The 12324-nt window shown below is 41.0% G+C and overlaps 1 protein-coding gene and 1 pseudogene across 9 annotated transcripts in view; one reads left to right on the top strand and one right to left on the bottom strand.

The window, feature by feature from the left end:
* The window catches only part of TESK2 (testis-specific kinase 2), a 138678-nt gene that overhangs the window by 72777 nt on the left and 53577 nt on the right, over positions 1–12324 (top strand). The gene's annotated exons all lie outside the window — the stretch shown is intronic.
* Positions 9751–12324, bottom strand: part of LOC104994354 — a 5236-nt pseudogene continuing 2662 nt past the window's right edge.

Raw genomic sequence — 12324 nt, 5'->3', positions numbered from 1 at the left:
GCATCCAGTCCCATCACTTCATGGCAAATAGATGGGGGAACAGTGGAAACAGTGGCTGACTTTATTTTTCTGGGCTCCAAAATCACTGCAGATGGTGATTGCAGTCATGAAATTAAAAGATGCTTACTCCTTGGAAGGGAAGTTATGACCAACCTATACAGCATGTTAAAAAGCAGAGACATTATGTTGTCAATAAAGGTCCGTCTAGTCAAGGTTTTTCCAGTGGTCATGTATGGATATGAGAGTTGGACTATAAAGAAAGCTGTGTGCTGAAGAATTGATGCTTTTGAACTGTGGTGTTGGAGAACTCTTGAGAGTCCCTCGGACTGCAAGGAGATCCAACCAGTCCATCCTAAAGGAGATCAGACTTGGGTGTTCATTGGTAGGACTGATTTTGAAGCTGCAGCTCCAATACTTTGGCCACCTGATGTGAAGAGCTGACTCATTTGAAAAGACCCTGATACTGGAAAAGATTGAGGGCAGGAGGAGAAGGGGACGACAGAAGATGAGATGGTTAGATGGCATCACCGACTCAATGGACATGGGTTTGGGTGGACTCTGGCAGTTGGTGATGGATAGGGAGGCCTGGCGTGCTGCGGTTCATGGGGTTGCAAAGAGTCGGACACGACTGAGTGACTGAACTGAATGCTTTTCTTTTTTTTTGCTGAAGCAAAGAATACAACTTTATTTGGAAAGCTAGGCGTCCTAGAAGATGGCAGGCTAGTGCCCCAGCGTATGATCTTATATGGGTCTGAATGCCAGTTTCTTTTATAGACAGAGTAGAGTAGGAGGTGAGGACAAGTGAAAGTGAAAGTGACGTCGCTCAGTCGTGTCCTACTCTTTGTGACCCCATGGACTGTCTGTCCATGGGGGTTTTCCAGGCAAGGGTACTGGAGTGGGCTGCCATTTTCTTCTCCATGAATGCTTTTCTAATCGTCTTAGGAATTTACTGTTCATAGTTTATATTTTTTGTGATTCAAATTTTTTGTTCCCATTCGTTAGTATGGCTCTTAGCTTATTTTCAAGCTGTTAGTACACGTTAGTTTGTTTTTAGAGGTACAAAAGCTGAGACAGAAATATGCACCAAAGTTTTCCTTCATTATGAGATTTAAATTGGGAAGAATCCATTTCTTGGAACCCTAGGATTTTCACCGACTTGTGTCCTCAGGGGTTTAACCTCAGGAGGGAGGTGGCTGAGCAGATGAGCCTTTCGGCTTCCATCTCTGCTTCATCCAGCCAGAGAAGCTGTTTTATATTGAACTTCCATCTAAGAATTTTACAGAAAAGATCTCCTACTTAAAAACAAAGAAAAAGTTGAAATTTGCTACATTAGTGATTTTGAAGGTGTACTTGGGAAAAAAGGCTATCTGCATGAGCTGCCAAATGGTGAGCATCTGATCCTCTGGGCGTGAATTGGTCCTCTGCTGGCACAGCTATTTTGTGCCCAGCATGAGTGAATGAGCTGAACCTTTGCAGTTTTATTTCTCTCTTTTTCTTGACCCCAGCCTCCCTACTTCCTCTTTTCTTTTTATCTTTCTCCCTCCTAAGATTTCTAGTTGGAAGGAAGAGAGTGGCCCTGGTGAGACACAGAGGCAAGTAGATGTGTGTATTTTGTTTGTGTGTCTATATTTTTTTAATACATGGATACAGTTAAGATTGTTTTATCATCAGTTGCTCTAACTTATCAGTTGAGAAAAAGAACAATAAACTGCTTTGTTGAGGGCAGGGACCGATAGTTTGGACCTCTTGTGAATAAGGTTGTTTATGCCAGGAAGTCTTATGCTCAAAGATCTGTAACCCAATTCTGTGCCCTGCTCACTTCCACTCCCCAATGGCCTTTTTGAAGACTTGTACCAAGATTTGTTCTCATACCTCTTTGTTATTCTTCATGCCATGAGAAATTTAATATTTCTTTTAGACTCCTTGTTTACAATCTCATGTTTACTTCTTTTTAGGCCACATTCTGAATTTATTTTCCTATCTACCTATTTTTATTCAGAATTAACTCCTCTTCAGAATCCATATGCAACAATATGATTGCCATTTTGTTAAAATGAAGAATATGCTTTCAAATCACCAAATATTTATTTAGAACTACTCAGTCCAACCCCATGCTAGGTAATACCATGGTGAATAGATGAGAAGTAGAGGGCTGTTACCTCCCAGATGGTCTCCTTAGGAAGCAAACTGTATACCTAGGAAACAGACTAGTATCTGCTAATGCTATGAGGATGTGTCAGAGTATTTTCCCAACCTCATTATTAAGATAGCAGTCTTTCCAGTTACCCATTATGAAAATCCCAAATTCATCTCTAGTTATTCCTTTTATTCCTTGCTTCTAATCAGAAACTAAGCTCTTGATTTTAAACCTTCAAAGACTTTAGCATCTTCTTCTTCCCCTATGCATCTGTCAGTTCAATCCTCTTCACTTTTGCCTTGAATGAATTATTCTTTTTGCCCTCCTTTTCACTTTTCCTGATACATAACTCTAATCGTATAGCTTATACAAAGAGCTGGCTCACTGGGAAAGATCCTGATTCTGGGAAAGCAAAAGAAGAGAAGGGAAGGCAAAAGGAGAAGAGAGCAGCAGAGGGTGAGTGCGTTAGATAGAATCATTGACTCAATGGACATGAATTTGAGCAAACTCCAGGAGATAGTGAAGAACAGGGAAGCCTGGTATGCTGCAATTCATGGGGTTACAAAGAGTCGGACACAACTTAGCGACTGAACATTTCTTAAAAACTTTTTGTGGCTCCCATTTATTTCAGAATTGAATCAGAAATTCTTTAGACAGACAGCTAACGTCTGCTCTATTTTTCTAGCCTTATCTTCAGGTATTCTTATGCACATTCTTATGCACTCTGTGATTTCCTAATTGTGTTCTCTTGGACAAGTTATTTGACCTCTGGGCTTTGGTTTCTGCTTTTGTTAAATGAGGAGAATGGATCAGCTTAGAAATCATACGGAATTAATGTTGAATAGTTTTTAAATGATCAGGTTTGAAAAATATATTATCTCAGGGTGTGTTTGCATTGTGTGTGTGCACGTGTTGTTCAGAATAAATGGGAAGCATTTAAAAATGATGGATTAAAGTTCACCTTTTTGATTTTATCATTGTAATACTAGTGAGTAACTAAATGAAAGAGTGTCAATATAGCCGTCAAAGCAAATTTATAACACTTGCACGTTGGTAAGGGGATCTTAATATTGTTTTCTCTTCTCTGTACTATGCTAGAAAGTCTGATGACTTATGAATTGAGTCTGAGTTCTAATGTCATATAACCAGAAAGTTTTTGTTTAAAATAAAGGTGGAATCAGCTTCAGTACTATTTATGTTATTGTCTGTGGATAGTGACATAGTATAACCCCAGAAAGAAGGTGATTTTTAAGAAATTTATTGAGATATAATTGACATACAATGTAAGATGATTGTTAATATAAACAATGGGTACCAATTACTGAGCACCTGTTATGGGCCACTGTTGATCATATTCCTATCCCACCCACATGTTTTACTTTCTAGATGTCTCCCATTCTCAGCAAATGGAATTACCATTCATCTGTTACTTATGCCAAAACCTTAGGTGTCATCTTTAATATTTTTCCTTTATACCATACTTCAAACCTTCAAGTAGTTTAACATTATCTTTAAAATATGCCCTGAGTCTGACTACCACTTATTAGCTCCATAGCCACCATCCTACTTCAACACTCTTAGTTGATCTCCCAGATTCCTCTCTTGTTCCATGGTAGCCAGTTTGAACTTGAAAAAGGCAAATCAGATCATACCATCCACCTCTGCTGAATTTCCTTCTATGACTTTTTGTCACTCTTCAAATAAAGTCTAAACCCTGGGCTTTGATGTTGAGATGTGTGCATACAAGACCTTAAATGAATTGACCTATCTGCTTCTCTGACCTTATTTTCTTCTTTTTTTTTAATGTAGACCATTTTTAAGGTCTTTATTGAATTTGTTACAATATTGCTTCTGTTTTATGCTTTTTGGCTATGAGGTTATGTTTTTTGGCTACAAGGCATGTGGGATCTTAGCTCCCCGACCAGGGGTTGAACCTGCACCCCTTGCATTGGAAGGCAAAGTCTTAACCACTGGACCGCTAGGGAAGTCCCTGAGCTTATTTCTGATCACTCTTTCCTAGCTTACACCATCCTAACCACCCTCACTGGCCTTTTTGTTTTTCAGATATACCAACCTCTTTCATACTTCAGGGTCTTTGTACTTTCTTTTCCCTTTTCCTATAATGTCTTTGTTCCAGAATCATTTAGCATGCTTCTTCTGAGATATCCCATCCTCAAAGAGACTTTTGTTGACTAGCCTGTCTAAAATAGCCATCCAGTATCACTCTTTACCCCCTCGTTATTATGCTTTGTCTACATCATTCTTACCGTCTTTGAAAATATCTTGTTTATTTGTTTACTTTTTGTTTGTAGCCTTCAGATAGGGTGAGTTCCTTGAAAGTACTGTCTATAGAGGCAGATGCTAGATAGAAGCAAGCCAGTTAGCATCACAGAACCTACAAAACCTACAGTTCAGCTCTGGAACTGAAGGTGGATGTCAGGCTTGGCCTGAAAACAGGAGGACTATTGAAAGTCTTTTCAGGGGTAACTGGGCCTAAAAGTCACCATCTCCATTCATTGCAATTAATCAGTTAAGTCTCACTTACCTCAACAAGAGGTGAATTTTTATTTTTGGAAAACAATTGAACCATACATGCTTCATACTAGGTAAGCATCTAGTATGACAGCTGATGGAGAAGGAATGTTATCCTAAGAAGAGGGAAATGAAGGGACTGTCTGTGTACTGAATGGTGAGGCTCTTGAGACTTCGAGTCCTCTTCTATCCTTTGACTCTTAAGCAGGTAGGAATCATCCCCATCCCACCCACACCTGCCAGGAAACTGGTGGATTTGGAGAAACTGAAGAGCCCCAAGTAGAAGAAGAAAACTTTGAAGTGTAACCAGCAAAAAAACTAATTATTATCTTCTAAATATGCTTCTTCTAGGAGAGGTTTGAGAAGGAAATCCATCTATGAAATAAGAATAGTATACTATAAAATAGGAGTAATTAGAAAGCCATAAAGATTCTTGGAAATTTTAAAATATGATTATATGTTTATATATAGTTTCATATGGTTATTTATTTATGGCTTTATTTAAAGCATTTGATTGGCCTGCCAAGGAGATAAAGAGGAAATCATCCATTAATGGTGAAAAATCAAAGATGGAAAATAAGAGAGAAAAGAATTAAAAAGTAAAGGATCAATCTAGGAAGTCTGTTTTTGACTAATACAAGAACATTTTCTACAACCAAGGGGCATGAACTTCCAAAGTGAAAGGGCCTCCTAAGTGCCCAGCACAATGAATGAAGAAAAAGACCCATCCCAGAGCATATAGTTGTGAAATTGTAGAATATGGGTAATAAAAATAAGATTCTAAATACTTCTACAGCATAGGGGTGGAGAGAACCAGAGGCCATATATAGGACTGAAAATTCAAATGGTATCAGACTTCTCAAAACCAGTTCTGGGGGCTTCCCTGGTGGTCCAGTGTTTAAGAATGCTCCTTGCAATGCAAGGGACACAGGTTTGATTCCCCAGTCTGGGAAGATCCCACATGCTTCGGAGCAACTAAGCCCATGGGCCACAACTACTGAGCCCATACACTGCAACTGCCGAAGCCCTTGCGCCTAGAGCCTGTGCTCCTCAACGAGAGAAGCCATCACGATGAGCAGCCTGCACACTGCAGTGAAGAGTAGCCCTCACTCGTGGAAACTAGAGAAAGTCCACGTGCAGCAACGAAGACTCACAGCCAAAAAGTAAATAAATAAATCTTAAAAAAAATACCGAAACCCAGCTCTGGAAGCTCTACCAGTAAAACAATACTTTCTGAGAGAAAATTATTTCTTACTTAGAATTCTTTATCCAGTCAAACTACCAGTCAGGCATGAGAGTAAAGACATTCTCAGACATGCATGGTTTTGAAAATGTTACTTCTCGTGAGCTGTTTCTTATGAAGCTGCTGGACTATGTGTCCCATCAAAAGTAAGGGGGCAAACAAAACAACAGATAAAAATGAAAAGGCATAAGATCTGGAAAGAAGGGTGATAGCAAGTCCAGGGTGACTGCTGGGCAATAGTCTAGAGAATAAGTAGTCTAACTGGAGTGGGAGGATCAAGAACTTCAGGAGAGATATTGGGCAGTGAGTCTGAGGAAATAATTTATAGATTCCCAGATGTGTTTGACAGGATGGACATTCATGTTCAGAAAAACTTTGCAGTTCTATTGGAGGCTTTGGGGAACAATTCAGTCCAGTCAGTTCAGTCGCGCAGTCATGTCCGACACTTTGCAACCCAATGATCACAGCACGCCAGGCCTCCCTGTCCATCACCAACTCCCAGAATCTTCCCAGACCCATGTCCATTGAGTTGGTGATGCCACCCAGCCATCTCATCCTCTGTTGTCCCCTTCTCCTCCTGCCCCCAATCCCTCCCAGCATCAGGGTCTTTTCAAATGAGTCAGCTCTTCACATCACGTAGCCAAGGTATTAGAGTTTCAGCTTCAACATCAGTCCTTCCAATGAACACCTAGGACTGATCTCCTTTAGGATGGACTGGTTGGATCTCCTTGCAGTCCATGGGACTTTCAAGAGTCTTCTCCAACACCACAGTTCAAAAGCATCAATTCTTCAGCGCTCAGCTTTCTTCACAGTCCAACTCTCACATCCATACCTGACCACTGGAAAAACAATAGCCTTGACTAGACGGACCTTTGTGGACAAAGTAATGTCTCTGCTTTTTAATATGCTATCTAGGTTGGTCATAACTTTCCTTTCAAGGAGTAAGCATCTTTTAATTTCATGGCTGCAGTCACCATCTGCAGTCATTTTGGAACCCAAAAAAATAAAGTCAGCCACTGTTTCCACTGTTTCCCCATCTATTTGCCATGAAGTGATGGGACTGGATGCCATGATCTTAGTTTTCTGAATGTTGAGGTGTAAGCCAACCTTTTCACTCTCCTCTTTCACTTTCATCAAGAGGCTCTTTAGTTCTTCACTTTCTGCCATAAGGGTGGTGTCATCTGTATATCTGAGGTTATTGTATTTCTCCCGGCAATCTTGATTCCAGCTTGTGCTTCTTCCAGCCCAGCGTTTCTCATGATGTACTCTGCATAGAAGTTAAAGAAGCAGGGTGACAATATACAGCCTTGACGTACTCCTTTTCCTATTAGGAACCAGTTTGTTGTTCCATGTCCAGTTCTAACTTGCTTCCTGACCTGCATATAGGTTTCTCGGGAGGCAGGTCAGGTGGTCTGGTATTCCCGTCTGTTTCAGAATTTTCCGGTTTATTGTGATCCACACAGTCAAAGGCTTTGGCGTAGTCAATAAAGCAGAAATAGATGTTTTTCTGGAACTCTCTTGCTTTTTCCATGATCCAGCAGATGTTGGCAATTTGATCTCTGGTTCCTCTGCCTTTTCTAAAACTAGCTTGAACATCTGGAAGTTCGCGATTCACGTACTGCTGAAGCCTGGCTTGGAGAATTTTGAGCATTACTTTACTAGTGTATGAGATGAGTTCAGTTTTGCAGTAGTTTGAGCATTCTTTGGCATTGCCTTTCTTTGGGATTTTAATGAAAACTGACCTTTTCCAGTCCTGTGGCCACTGCTGAGTTTTCCAAATTTGCTGGCATATTGAGTCCAGCACCTTCACAGCATCATCTTTCTGGATCTGAAATAGCTCAATTTCAGGAATTCCATCACCTCCACTAGCTTTGTTTGTAGTGATGCCTTCTAAGGCCCACTTGACTTCACATTCCAGAATGTCTGGCTCTAGGTGAGTGATCACACCATCGTTATTTTCTTGGTTGTGAAGCTGTTTTTTGTACAGTTCTTCTGTGTATTCTTGCCACCTCTTCTTAATATCTTCTGATTCTGTTAGGTTCATACCATTTCTGTCCTTTATCGAGCCCATCTTTGCATGATATGTTCCCTTGGTATCTCTAATTTTCTTGAAGAGATCTCTAGTCTTTCCCATTCTGTTGTTTTCCTCTATTTCTTTGCATTGATCGCTGAGGAAGGCTTTATCTCTTCTTGCTATTCTTTGGAACTCTGCATTCAGATGTTTATATCTTTCCTTTTCTCCTTTGCTTTTCGCTTGTCTTCTTTTCACAGCTATTTGTAAGGCCTCCACTGACAGCCATTTTGCTTTTTTGCATTTCTTTTCCATGGGGATGGTCTTGATCTCTGTCTCCTGTACAATGTCACTAACCTCCATCCATAGTTCATCAGGCACTCTATCAGATCTAGTCCCTTAAATCTCTCACTTCCACTGTATAATCATAAGGGATTTGATTTAGGTCATACCTGAATGGTCTAGTCGTTTTCCCCACTTTCTTCAATTTAAGTCTGAATTGGCAATAAGGAGTTCACGATCTGAGCCACAGTCAGCTCCCGGTCTTGTTTTTGCCGACTGTATAGAGCTTCTCCATCTTTGGCTGCAAAGAATATAATCAGTCTGATTTCAGTGTTGACCATCTGGTGATGTCCATGTGTAGAGTCTTCTCTTGTGTTGTTGGAAGAGGGTGTTTGGTATGACCAATGTGTTCTCTTGGCAAAACTCTATTAGCCTTTGCCCTGCTTCATTCCATACTCCAACGCCAAATTTGCCTGTTACTCGAGGTTTTTCTTGACTTCCTACGTTTGTGTTCCAGTCCCCTATAATGAAAAGGACATCTTTTTTGGGTGTTAGTTCTAAAAGATCTTGTAGATCTTCATAAAACCATTCAACATCAGCTTCTTCAGCGTTACTGGTTGGGGCATAGACTTGGATTACTGTGATATTGAATGGTTTGCCTTGGAAACAAACACAGATCATTCTGTCATTTTTGAGATTGCATCCAAGTACTCTATTTCGGACTCTTTGTGACCATGATGGCTACTCCATTTCTTCTGAGGGATTCCTGCCCACAGTAGTAGATATAATGGTCATCTGAGTTAAATTCACCCATTCCAGTCCATTTTAGTTTGCTGATTCCTAGAATGTCAACGTTCACTCTTGTCATCTCCTGTTTGACCACTTCCAATTTGCCTTGATTCATGGACCTGACATTCCTGGATCCTATGCAATATTGCTCTTTACAGCATCGAACCTTGCTTCTATCACCAGTCACATCCACAGCTGGGTATTGTTTTTGCTTTGGCTCCATCCCTTCATTCTTTCTGGAGTTATTTCTCCACTGATCTCCTGTAGCATATTGGGCATCTACTGACCTGGGGAGTTCCTCTTTCAGTATCCTATCATTTTGCCTTTTCATACTGTCCATGGGGTTCTCAAGGCAAGAATACTGAAGTGGTTTGCCATTCCCTTCTCCAGTGGACCACATTGTGTCAGACCTCTCCACCATGACCTGTCCGTCTTTGGTGGCCCCACATGGCATGGCTTAGTTTAATTGAGTTAGACAAGGCGGTGGTCCGTGTGATTGGATTGGCTAGTTTTCTGTGATTAAGGTTTCAGTGTGTCTGCCCTCTGATGCCCTCTCTCAACACCGACTGTCTTACTTGGGTTTCTCTTACCTTGGACGTGGGGTATCTCTCCACGGCTGCTCCAGCAAAGTGCAGCTGCTGCTCCTTACCTTGGATGAGGGGTATCTCCTCACGGCCACCCCTCCTGACCTTGAACATGGAGTAGCTCCTCTCGGCCCTCCTGTGCCCGCGCAGCCTCTGGTCCATGGATGTGGGGTTGCTCCTCTCGGAGCAAGTTGGGTAAACAAGTCTGGAATTTAGAGGAGAGGTTCAGGATGATTTTATCACTTAATAGTTAAGGGACCTTAGATAAGTTATATAACCTCTATAACCTCAGTTTTCTCATCTGTGAAGTAGAAAAGAATAATAGTACTACTGTACCAGGTTGGTGGTGCTGCTAAAAATTCAGCCTCTATGCAGTGGTGCTGAATCAAATCTTGGAGACAGTTTTGGGAAGAGGAATAGCTTTATTTCTTTGCCAGGTAAAGAGGGACACGGGAGGCTCATGCTCTGGAAAAACCTGTGTGTCCCAATCCAGGGAGAATTGGTGAGTTTTATAGCAACGGTTCAAGGGCAGGGTTGCTGATAAGGATCAAGGTGTGTGCAGGGCTTGTACTTCTTTTATCTGGCCTTAGGTGGTCTTCTCTTGGTCTTCTTGAGGTTAATCAAACTATGTTCTCCTCTGGAATGAAGAATGCTAACATCTTCCATTTGGTGGAAATTTTAGTTCTGTAGAAGGGCTCAAAGATACTATGTTTTATCTCTTGAGGTGGAAGCCGGACCCTGCCCCAAAACTACTCTTTGTTTCTCTCTCTTTTCTGGTTTAAAATAATTTTTTATTGCCCAGGATATTTTTTTATTGTGTCTTCTTTTGTTTATTTTCTTTTTTAATATCTATAAATTCAAACTTGCCTTTGTCTTGAAAAACAACAAAGCTTTTATATCACTTGCTAACCTGGTCTCATTTAAAAAGAAAGATGGAAATTATCTTGCAAGAGTAAAATTTGTGTCACAAATGATACAAGTCTAAGTCTAGTGGAACTAAAAGGAAACAACAGCATTGTTGACAAAATCATAATTTGCTAGTAGCATTTGCAGAAAAAAAGCCCTTGCAAATTTCTAAACAACAGTAAACTTTGTTAAGAAATTCCTAAGTGTTTTTTAGGTCAAAAAGAGAATGAGATTAGTAAAATTCTATGCCTTGAGTTTGAATAAAATAGTGGAATTGAGAATTACTAGAACTACTTGGATATATAAAAACAGGGTATAGGTTGGGTCATGCTCACAATGGTCTCAAGTTCAAATAAACTACTGACAATACAAGTCACACGCTTTCCCAGGGGCTCTTTTCCTTCAGTAGGTACTGGCAGTAATCGTGATTAGTCGTTTTCCAATGTAGGTGCCTAGCTCCAAAGCCAGAACATGGCAAAGGAAGAGAGATGGAATGAATACCTTAAGAAATTGTGCGGAGAAAAAATCTCCCCTTTTTTCATGGCTCTACTTTTCCTCATGCTTAAGGAAATGGACTATTTAGGGTGCCAGAGTGGGACTCCTCAGGTGAAATGTTTTCAGGTCTGCTAGACCAGCTGGACACCCAGTCTGCAATTTTCGTCAGTGCACCCACATCTTTCTCTTCGGCAATTTCTTCTGACTGAGAGCTATGGTCCCTGCTGCTGTTTCCTATCAAACATGATCTCCCCCTCTTCTGGTGGGAAAGGGCTGTTGCAGTGAGAACTGTCTCTTGAACTACTCTGAATTCATGTTGTGCATCCAGAAGAATCTTTTCCATGTCTCCATTGTGGATAGAGGATGAGGAGGGTACCTGTTCTAGCCCCCTATTTTCCCCATTGTTATAATCATTGCCATTGCTGCTATTCCTGGGGCGCTGTGCCCAGGAACTGTTGAGGCTGGCTGGCAGAGGCAGAGACTGTTCACCTTCCACACAGTTGTTATTGTTGTCGGGGGGCGGGGGCTGTTGGGGCAGCTGGAAGAGCTGCAGCCCCAGAAGGATTGGTAGCAACACTATCCTTTGTTTCCTGACTGCTCCTCCCTTGTCTCAGCATCCCCTCCCTTCCCAGATTAGCAACTGTTTGAAAGGCTTGTGTGCCCACGGTCCTGCTTGCTTTTATGGAGATGATTAAATGAAATAATGTCCACAAACAACTTATCGCAATGCAAGGCACTAAATCTTAACTATTATTTTTTATTATTGTTGCTGTTATAATAATCTGAAGCATTATATATTGAGGCTCTATAGTATAACCTTTAGAGTTAAGGATTCAAACAACAATAAATAGATAACTTGTTAAGCAAAAAAAAAAAAAAAAAGAGTTAAGGATCTACTTCTGACTGCCACTTAATCGGTCTTCATGTCTGTAAAATGGAGAGAGTAATAGTACCTACTACGTAATATCTTCATAAAGATTAAATGAGGTAAATCCTGTATTTAGAACAGTGTCTGACACATAAGTGCTCAGTAAATGTTATCTACTATTATCATTATTTGTCCGTGAGCTCCTTAAAGAAGGATTTATTTATATTTATTTCTATGGCCCCTCAGTTCAGTTCAGTCGCTCAGTCGTGTCCAACTCTTTGCGACCCCATGAATCGCAGCACGCCAGGCCTCCCTATCCATCACCAACTCCTGGAGTTCACTCAAACTCACGTCGATCGAGTCAGTGATGCCATCCAGCCATCTCATCCTCTGTCGTCCCCTTCTCCTCCTGCCCCCAATCCCTCCCACCATCAGAGTCTTTTCCAATGAGTCAACTCTTCGCATGAGGTGGCCAAA

The sequence above is a fragment of the Bison bison genome, unplaced genomic scaffold, assembly GCF_000754665.1.
Source record: "Bison bison bison isolate TAMUID 2011002044 unplaced genomic scaffold, Bison_UMD1.0 scf7180017864256, whole genome shotgun sequence".
In the NCBI taxonomy this organism is placed as follows: domain Eukaryota; kingdom Metazoa; phylum Chordata; class Mammalia; order Artiodactyla; family Bovidae; genus Bison; species Bison bison.
Note: the sequence above shows the minus strand (reverse complement) of the source record. Positions and strands in the feature narration are given on the sequence as shown.